The following is a 9,501-nucleotide window of genomic DNA, read 5'->3' on the forward strand; positions in this document are numbered from 1 at the left end:
TTCTTACCATATTTATTACTTCATATAAACAAGCGAAACGATCATTTTAGCGAATTTGTTGTCACGTTTCCAACATTTTTCTGATATTTTGTGGGCCCTTTAGCTCCTACACGCTTGCCCCTCTGTTCTTAAGATTTCATAGTCTTTCTGCTTGTGACATAAGCTTTCAGAAAATGTACGGTTTTCCGGGAAACCGGTGTCAAAGGAGAGAAGGTTTATTTGTGAGTATGACATCTTATGTCCTAAGTGATGGTAATTCTTGTTATTTGCACAGAAAATTTAGATTTATTTCTGAAAATAGTATTCTTTTCATTTATTAAATTTTCTTGTTTGTTTAATTGTTTATGGGAAAGAATACGAGCGCTTTGCTAAAGAGCAAGATTCCTTCGTGCAGAGCTTTGTAGAGGGAACGGCTGGCATTCACGTTACAAGTGCGGAAAACCGTGAAACCTTCATGCAATCACTTCGTTATCAGGGCTTCAAACTCAGGTTGAACTGGTAGTTCAACGGTCTCATCCATTAAGCTACTGGTAAACCTTAGTTAAGACTTGAAGAGAAAGGCGTCGTAGAAAAGGCATGCAAATGTCTACCTATTTTTGAGTTTTTTTCATAACAAGGTACCCTTTGATATTTGACAGGAAAACTATACCAAAACAGCATACATTTATTCTTTGAATGCAAGCAAAATAAATTCTGTAACTGTTCGTGTTTGGGTATTGGCAATGAAACGGAAGACCATTCCACAAATGTCTCTGATGTTAAGATTTTAACGCTGTTGGCTTCTATAGCTTTATTTATTTTAAATAATACAGTATGAAGCAGATGAAAACTCATAGTTGAAGTGAATAATAATTAATGTCCATGGTTTGTCCTTCTTCTTGTCCTATAATTTTAAAGACATGAGAGCAACGCAGACAACAGTACTACTGAATAATTACCAAGAAATTTAACTTCATGCACAAAATTTGCATAACTTAAACAATATATATAACAGAAGAATTTCGAGAGAGTTCTCTGAGGATTTCCGATAATCGCGTACTATTGAGATTAGCCAATAGTTTTGCCCGGTCACCAATCCGGGTGCCGCCAAAGGGGACTTCCTGATTTGCCCGTACACCGCTCGGGCAGTATATTTTGCTACACCAATCCGGTGATTTGCCCGGCTTTTTCACTTTTTTTACTTTGCATTATAGCTAATAGATGTCTGTAGCAGTTCAGGAGTGACTTGATTGGGAAACCATTTCAAGGACAGGTTTTACTGCTTTTCATAGGCTTTGTGTCTTTCCCGAAAAGGAATGATAGCGGAAAACGCGTCAGAAAACGAAGCAGATATATTTGTTCAGGTTGTGATATTGCATTCTGTTTATCTCCATGTTTTAAAATACACCATACCAGAGGTGAATTTTGGAAAGAAATAAAAATGTAAGCATTTTAATAATACATGTTTTTTTTTCCAACTTTTATCTCCTGTAAAGCGTTCTTTCCAATATCGCACTTTATGGAGAAAAAAAGCCAGCTTTAAGTAAAATACCTTACATTCACTGTAATTCAAATTAATCTTAAATTAATAAATGCAGGATTAGACTGTTGATCTGAATTCATGAAATCTATCTGAATACCAAATTGTTCATACGCTTACTTTCGGTCATAGTATGGCAGAAAAATGAAACTGCTAAATAGTTAAACCATCTCATACCGACAAGTGCATCTTATTAGCCCTTACAATTCTAGTCACACACACAGCTACCTTACCCACTATTTATCAGCCTTTGAAACAGAATAAGTTAATTACAATAGCAAAAGGCCGTTAATAAACTAAGACACAGTAAAAGTTTTTTGATAAGAGTAAGTAGAAGAATAAACGAAAAATATCTACGAAGCAGTGATAAACAGTATGTACATATACGTAATGAAAATATTCTAGTATTTAACTAAAATCCAGCCTGTTAAGCAAAATCTTAAAAATATATTACGTTTGATGAAGGATAAAAATAAGAAATATTTGATGAGTTCTGTCAGATGGGATATTACTCCTTCCCCTCCAGAAAATAATTAGTAATTATTTAAACTGGAAAATTTGGTAAGTGCAGAACAGATAAGTAAGAAAAGGAGCAACGCTCTGTTAAAAGAAGATTTCTTAAAGATAATTCTTTCACTAACATTAAAAAAGTTGCAATGTGTTTAAATTTTCTAACCACTGTTTACATGTAACGAAATTTTTTAAGAACTGTAGGGAAAATATTAAATATGAACCATGAGTGAATCTGCGGTAGAAAGTTGTCAGTCTGCATTGCAGATTTTGGTAAAGAAAAGGGTCAAATTTCGTACCATTTCTGCTGATAGAAGAGATAAAGTTCAGAAATCAAATAAAAAGTTCAAAGATTCCCGTTACACCACAGCAGACTGCAAACTTTTAATACTTTTTACATAAGTATTGTGTTACTGTTGTTATTACCAATCTCGCTTGTATTACAGTGGCAATGTTACTTGCACAAACCCACGAAATCTCGAATATAGGCATCTCGAATATAGAACTTTCTTCATAAAATCCTCGTCCTATCACCTAATGTTCCTTACTAATACCTTTTTAAGGAATAAGCTCTTTTCAATGCAAAATTTCTCACAAGCAGTACCAAAGTTTTTCATAATTACAGATGTAGGTGGTGCGGTGTATTTAATTATGGCAAAGCACACTAGGGCTATCTGCCTAAGAGGAGGGATGCCTTTCGTGGAGGACTTTTTAAGGGAAACTGGCTCGTATACACGTTACACATGGGGAAAACCACGAAAACACCCATGCAGCCAGCCCGTTCGCGGGATTCGAACCTCGGACCGAACTACCAGTGTTCAGCGACTTTACCGCTCGGCCGCTGGTGGGTTAATTACAGATGTAAGGGCATATAATAGGAACACTACACATATTTTCGAGGACTGTAATTGAAGATTAATTTTACAGTTTTTAAGACAAAAATCTCCAAATAATTTGAATGATTTTAATTCATTCAAATTTTCCTACGTCACATATTACCTAGTACAGAATACCCGCCTTAGAACAATTACCTTAACATAATATTAAGAACTAAATACGAAGTAAACCATGTTCCACTATTAAATTCCACCACAGAAAATTTACTGTTTTAACCCAAATCAGAATAAAACCTTTACTGAATTTAAATTATTTATTCAGAATTTCAAACAAGTTTTAGGAAATATGCTACAGAAAGCAATTATATTTGCCTAAAAAATGAGTATTAACAGATTCTTATCGACTTCAGATTTCCTATAACTGGGAAAACCTGAAGTTTACATGTAAAAGTCATGCGAACATCAGCCCACATGTAAAAGTCATGAATAATTTTATACTACAGTCAGCACTTCAAATACATTTAATACTGATTCAACTAACATTAATTAAATTTTAATCAAGATTTTTTAAAAGGTACGTATATTTATGCCGCATATTATCAGATTAGTACCAAGCATTATTGGAGGAAAATGCGATTAAGTATGCAATATCCGCATACACACTAAGGAAACACTAACATAACTTTACCCAAATTGCAATGAACTATAAAATCTTATAATACATTATTATAAACCCTGAGAAAGGTATTATCATCTATAAACAGTATAGGATAAAAAATAGTATTCTTGTGCTAAATTATCAACACTTAAAAAATAAGATTAGGGTAATGAACCAGTGTTTTTAGAAACTTTCCTTCATTTTTTAAATCTACCTCTTCATATGAAAGAGAAAATTCAGTGAAACTCTCATTTTTCCTAAGAAGGTATTTACATTTCCCTTAACATGAACATTGGAATATTTTACCCTTCCACAGATTTAGTTTTTGACATACTTTCATCAGAAAAGAAAACGATTTTACTTGAAAAATAGGATATCTCCTACTAAAAGATCTTAAAACATTCACGATCAGATATCTATTTATCGCTGAACAGTTCCGTTTTCAACCAAATATTGATACTTTTTCAATCATATATGCAATGATTTACAATTCCGACTTAAATTTTATGAATCTATTACAGATATTTCAGTGGTTTTCATAGTCATATACAGTAAAAACATTCTCGTTTCGACTATTTTAATTTATATTATTGAGAAATATATTGATTATTTTTAAAACTCATATTTCAGAATCATATTCTAAGACTCTGAAGCATATGAGTAAAACACTTTCTACTATAAAAACAACCAGCTGCTATATTATATTTAATAAAAACATGAAAATTTTACCCAATTCGTATTCTAGAGATATCAGTAAACTCCGGTACAGACAGAAAATTTAATTCACTTCATTACTTTAGACACTATTTGAGAAGAGGAAAAAAACTCTCCACATATGTACATTTCATTATATTATAAGGTATTTCTCCCGCCTTCTTAGCATGCCTTCGTGGTGCGATGGCCAGCACACTCGGCGCGTATTCGAGAGGTCTGTGGTTCGAGTCCCGGCGAGGGCATTGCTCATTTTTCACATCTCCTACTTCAGAATAACCTAATGCCTCTACAATATCATCCCATACATTTATTTAAAAATTTAAACCAGTTTTAATTACGCGAATTATCAGCCGAGTTTTAAAATAGGGATATATAGAAACTGCGTAACACGTGGTTCTTTTATTTCAGAATCGTTTAAATTATTTCATATTAATTTAATCAATTAATAAAATGCTTGACGTTTCATTGAAATTTAGTGCATTTATTTAATTTCTTAATTTATAAAATCAGAAATATTGAAAATAATAAGAGAACAAACATTGCTATTTCCCAATTTAGGAAGTGAATTTCACAAACGAGAGCGAAAATATACTGAACTCCATATATGATTTTTTACGGTTGTTTCATCGTTTTTACACAACATTTCAATATCCTGTAGAAAATATTCTAATCTTCTTTAAAGAATGTATACCATTTCATATTGTTTAAGGAACTTTAGAAGAATTTATACCGTTTCATATTATTATACCATTTCATCATATTATTCACGCGTTTTATTTCAGATATTTGCTTTAACAAACTAAAACTTTCAAGAAACTACTAAAATGATATGACACTAAAACTTTCGAGAAGAAATCAAGTATTTCTCATCTTCTCCCTTACAATGTTCCTCGGTACTTTGCCTATTCTGAGCATAGGGAAACCTAGTGAACTGGGTAGCGACTTAATGCTCATTTTCGAGTATCGAAAATGGCCCCTTCTTGGGCTTACAGGATAGCCTCCACTCGAGCATTTAAATCAAGGTAAGGAAATAAGAAATCAATCTAATACTAAACTAAACAGACTGAGCTAAACACAAATACCTAACATAGTTGGCCCTTAAATTCACCTAGTCGGCGATTATCAGCAAACATGTACAATCGGTTGAGTGTAGTAGATTTAAGAACGAAGTAGCCTGACAGCAAACACGCGCCACTAAAGACTAATAAGCTCTCTCTAATTGAAGTAAGCTGAGCCTTCCTCAAATATTCCATTCAACTCATAAAACGCGATACTAAAATCTCATTCTGATAGGAAACAGTAGTTGGGAAACGAGAATGTTTAAATTTAAAATAACTTATTAGAAACTTAAAGTAACCTCTACAACCTAACAGATTTATAAAAATTATGAAGTATTACAATATATCATAAACGTTTGAAGACTTCACATGCTAGGAAACAGCTTTTAAACCATTAAAATATTTCTTAAATCTGGATTTCCATAGAAAAATTTGGGTATTTTCATAATATTTCCGCCGTTATACCCCTCCAGTCAAACTTAAAGGCATCTTAACCCTTTCCGGCACGCTACCTTTTAAAGTCGGAGTTTTGATTTAAAAAAAAAAAAAAAAAAAAAAAAAAAATCTGAAATTTTTCAGATTTTAAATTACGTCCAAAGGGGCTTTTTTTAACGTTTTCAGTGTTACCTTTATTTATTAAATATCATGTTCTTTGCACTTAAACCATAAAATTCAGTTCAAGAGCAATATCGCAAAATAATGTTAAATTAAGCATATCTTTAGAATTTCCGATATACACAGTCTCGCGAGCTGGAGATAAAAGTATTTTTTTTCTATATAACGTTGCCATTTCTCGCTTTTAAAGCATTGAGTTTGTAAATCAAAAATTCGTTAAAGTTTTACAAAATATAAAATCTATAATAAAACAAATTCCAAATTTGGGATTTCAGATGCCCATATTCGCAGTAGGATTTCGTCATTCAAAATTCGATGGCTCTATGTACCATTGTTTTATCACAATGCCAGAAATAGACAATCATTTATGAAGATTTTTCATTATTTAATTTCTTCAAATATAATGCAGGACTCTAACATTTTGTGGCAACAGTTTGAAAAGTGAACCGACGTTTATGAGTCCGACGCAAAATGCCAAAACGAAAGCAATAGTCCTTCGGGACTGAAATCCCTTTGGACTAAAAAAAAAAAAAAAAAAAAAAAAAAAAAAAAAAAAAAAGTAGGCAGTCTAATTAGGCCTAGAAGAGTACACAAGAAAAATTTTGTGAACATAGCATTTATCGTTTTAATTCTGTGGGTGTCCCAAAGTGGCACACTGATTGCATAGAGCTTCGAAAAGAGTGCTGAAACGAGCATTGTTGTCAATCACCTGACCGATGAGATGCGGAGAAATAAAGAATACAGACTCTCAGTTGTATTAGATGATCGGTGAGCCCGGTCTGGGCACACCTAGGGTTAGCCGTTTGATTTTAGGCAAGATTTCAAAGTACAAATTTAAAACTAATATAGAATAAGGATATTAGTATACATCCCAAAAAATAACATAGAAATTTCTTTTCAAACAATTCCTTTTATACCCTAAAAAAATTCTGGAAGATTTCTTTGAAAAATGAGGGTCTTAAAAAACTAAACATGGCTAAAATATATGGACTGGTTTGTGTTGAGCTGCCATCTACTATAAATAAAGAAGGTTCAGAGTAACCTACAGTAACCTATAAATCCTTTTTCATTCAATTTTTCTGTGCTTACAGAAGGAAATTTTTAGGTGTGTCCAGACCGGACACACTGTGCCACAAAGGGTTAACCAGCTAGATTGATTGACTGATATGATTTGATACATTTCTCGTATTTTTTCCGAAAACAGAAGTTTGTACTTCGTATATGCAAACTATTTACATTAAATAAATTAAATTTTAAGCTCATATAACTTGGCACTTTTAGACTGCAAAAACTATTTTTTAAGTGCCACATTCGGTGTTCATATATACTCTTTATATCTACAAATCTCGCTTCATTGTACAGTTACACAACGCGAACTCGAAAAAAGAAAGCTGAATAACTTTTATCATATACAGACTACAAACTATAACTTTTAAGAATTACTTTAAATATACATTCAATTATAGAAAAGGTAACCATAGTTTATATAATCATACAGAAGTTTCTTATATTCAGCACACTTCTGAATATATAGTTACAATTGGTTCAGGATTTTTCTAAAGAAAATTAGTAAAGGCAATTACTATTCACATGATTTGTAACGTTATACTTATAGACTGTTAATTATTTTATCAAAGAGGATAATCTCTGTTCATACGTGGTAAATAAATATGATATTGCAATACACACCAGTCTTGGTGTAGAATTTTTAAATTGAAAGCAAGACTGAATGCGATGTTGCAATAGACATCAGTCTTGGTGTAGAATTATTTAAGAATTTAATTTGAGGTATTTGAATGAATATCCGTTAACAAGGATAAAAAGGTTTATTGTAATGCTGCAGCTTGATTTATATTTTTGTTTCATTTTTAGGTAGCAAATAATACACGGGAAATAATCGCTTACAAATTTTATGAAAGTGCCACGTATTACAAATTGTAGTAAATTAATTATCATTATTACATAGTGATGTATGCTTTGATTTCTTCAATAATGAACGAATAATATTTTAAGAAAACTTATTCGAAAAAAAAGAATAACTAATATTGAGAAACCATTTATAGTAAATGTTGGAGAAAGTATAATGTGGAACTAATTTGTTCCCTAAATATAAATATTAACTTGAAAAGCGTGTACGAAATCTTAAAAAATAGGGGGTAGGAAATGAATACTGCACCAATAAAATGTCTTGAATCTCCATATAGGTTTAATATTCTTGTTTACGTGTAGCAATCTTCTCATATGTAATACTTCTTTGTGCATGTTCACATGAAATCCTTCAATAAATGAAAAGGGGAAAATATTCATTTTTTTTTACTTCCTTGTACGAAGTATAGGAAATATTGTAATCGTGGAAATTTTCGGGTACCATATTTCAATGAATCTATTTTTATCACTATTGACTGCAATTAAGGATGTTTTTGCGTGATATCTGTATGTAAGGACAGAATAAATGCGTACGTATGTATGTATCTCGCATAGCTCAAAAACGAGTAGTTACAGAATGTTGAAATTTTTTATAGAGGACTACTATAATATGTAGATGTGCACCGCCCTTTTTGGTTGCAATCGGCAGCAGTTTTAAATATATATATATGTATATATATATATATATATATATATATATATACCCACTCTGTTACTCGGCTCCATGAGCTCAGTTCTTTTTATTCTTACATGTTGGTAAATAGCGCATTTTTTCCTTTAAAAATTATTGAATTATACTGTTCTTATCTTCTGGTTAAGGTTTTTATACCTTTAGTATAAATCTGCATGCAATAGTTGTAGAACTATCAACAATTTGAAAGTTGTTTAAGTGCGGCTAAACCTAATTTTTTACCATAGCAACCATATTTGTTTACATTTGAAACTTAGCAGAATAATGAATTACGTTCAGTTGCTGCACCTTCAGTGTTTTTGCCGAGTGGAACCTAAATGAAACTTTCAGTTTTGTGCACCAAAAACCCTCTGGCCGAACTGCTTGCTTTTGCGTAAAAACTCTAATTTTAAATGCAAAAATTGTTTTTTGATTTGTTTTAATTGTATTTGGTGTTTTATATTTTTCTAGATTTTCAATTTTTAATAAAGATATTCTGAGATTTTATGTATTTTTGCCTTGTCGCGAAGTGAGAACTGAATTTATTGAATGGAAAATATATCTCGATGAAATAAGTTTCGGAAATTCGAGGAAATAAGTTTAAATGAAATGCAGGGGAAAATGATTATAATTTTATGTTCCGTAGGAAGTCATGTGGTGTACACAACAGACCTTTTTTTTCTTTTCAGTAATTATTATTATTTTTTTTTTTTTTTTTTTTTGGCACAGATAAAAGCTTAAAAAAATCGAGTTTAAGAGAGAAACTGGATCTATGGATGTATAAATATACATAATTTCAAAAAAGCAGAACTAGCACATAAAACACATTGCATTGCACACATTTCCGTCCTAGCTTTTCGTTGTTTTCCCTCATGCTGTCAAAAATCGGAAGCCTTAAGGAAAGGTAAATTCTGACTTTGATAAATTGCGCGAACAGTGCACTGACAGCAAAGACATAAAAGCCGACCACCTCTTCCTTCGTGTATCATCTTCCC

Source organism: Stegodyphus dumicola, chromosome 3 (genome assembly GCF_044657685.1).
Source record: "Stegodyphus dumicola isolate Sdum_Otavi_A_Nest chromosome 3, ASM4465768v1".
In the NCBI taxonomy this organism is placed as follows: domain Eukaryota; kingdom Metazoa; phylum Arthropoda; class Arachnida; order Araneae; family Eresidae; genus Stegodyphus; species Stegodyphus dumicola.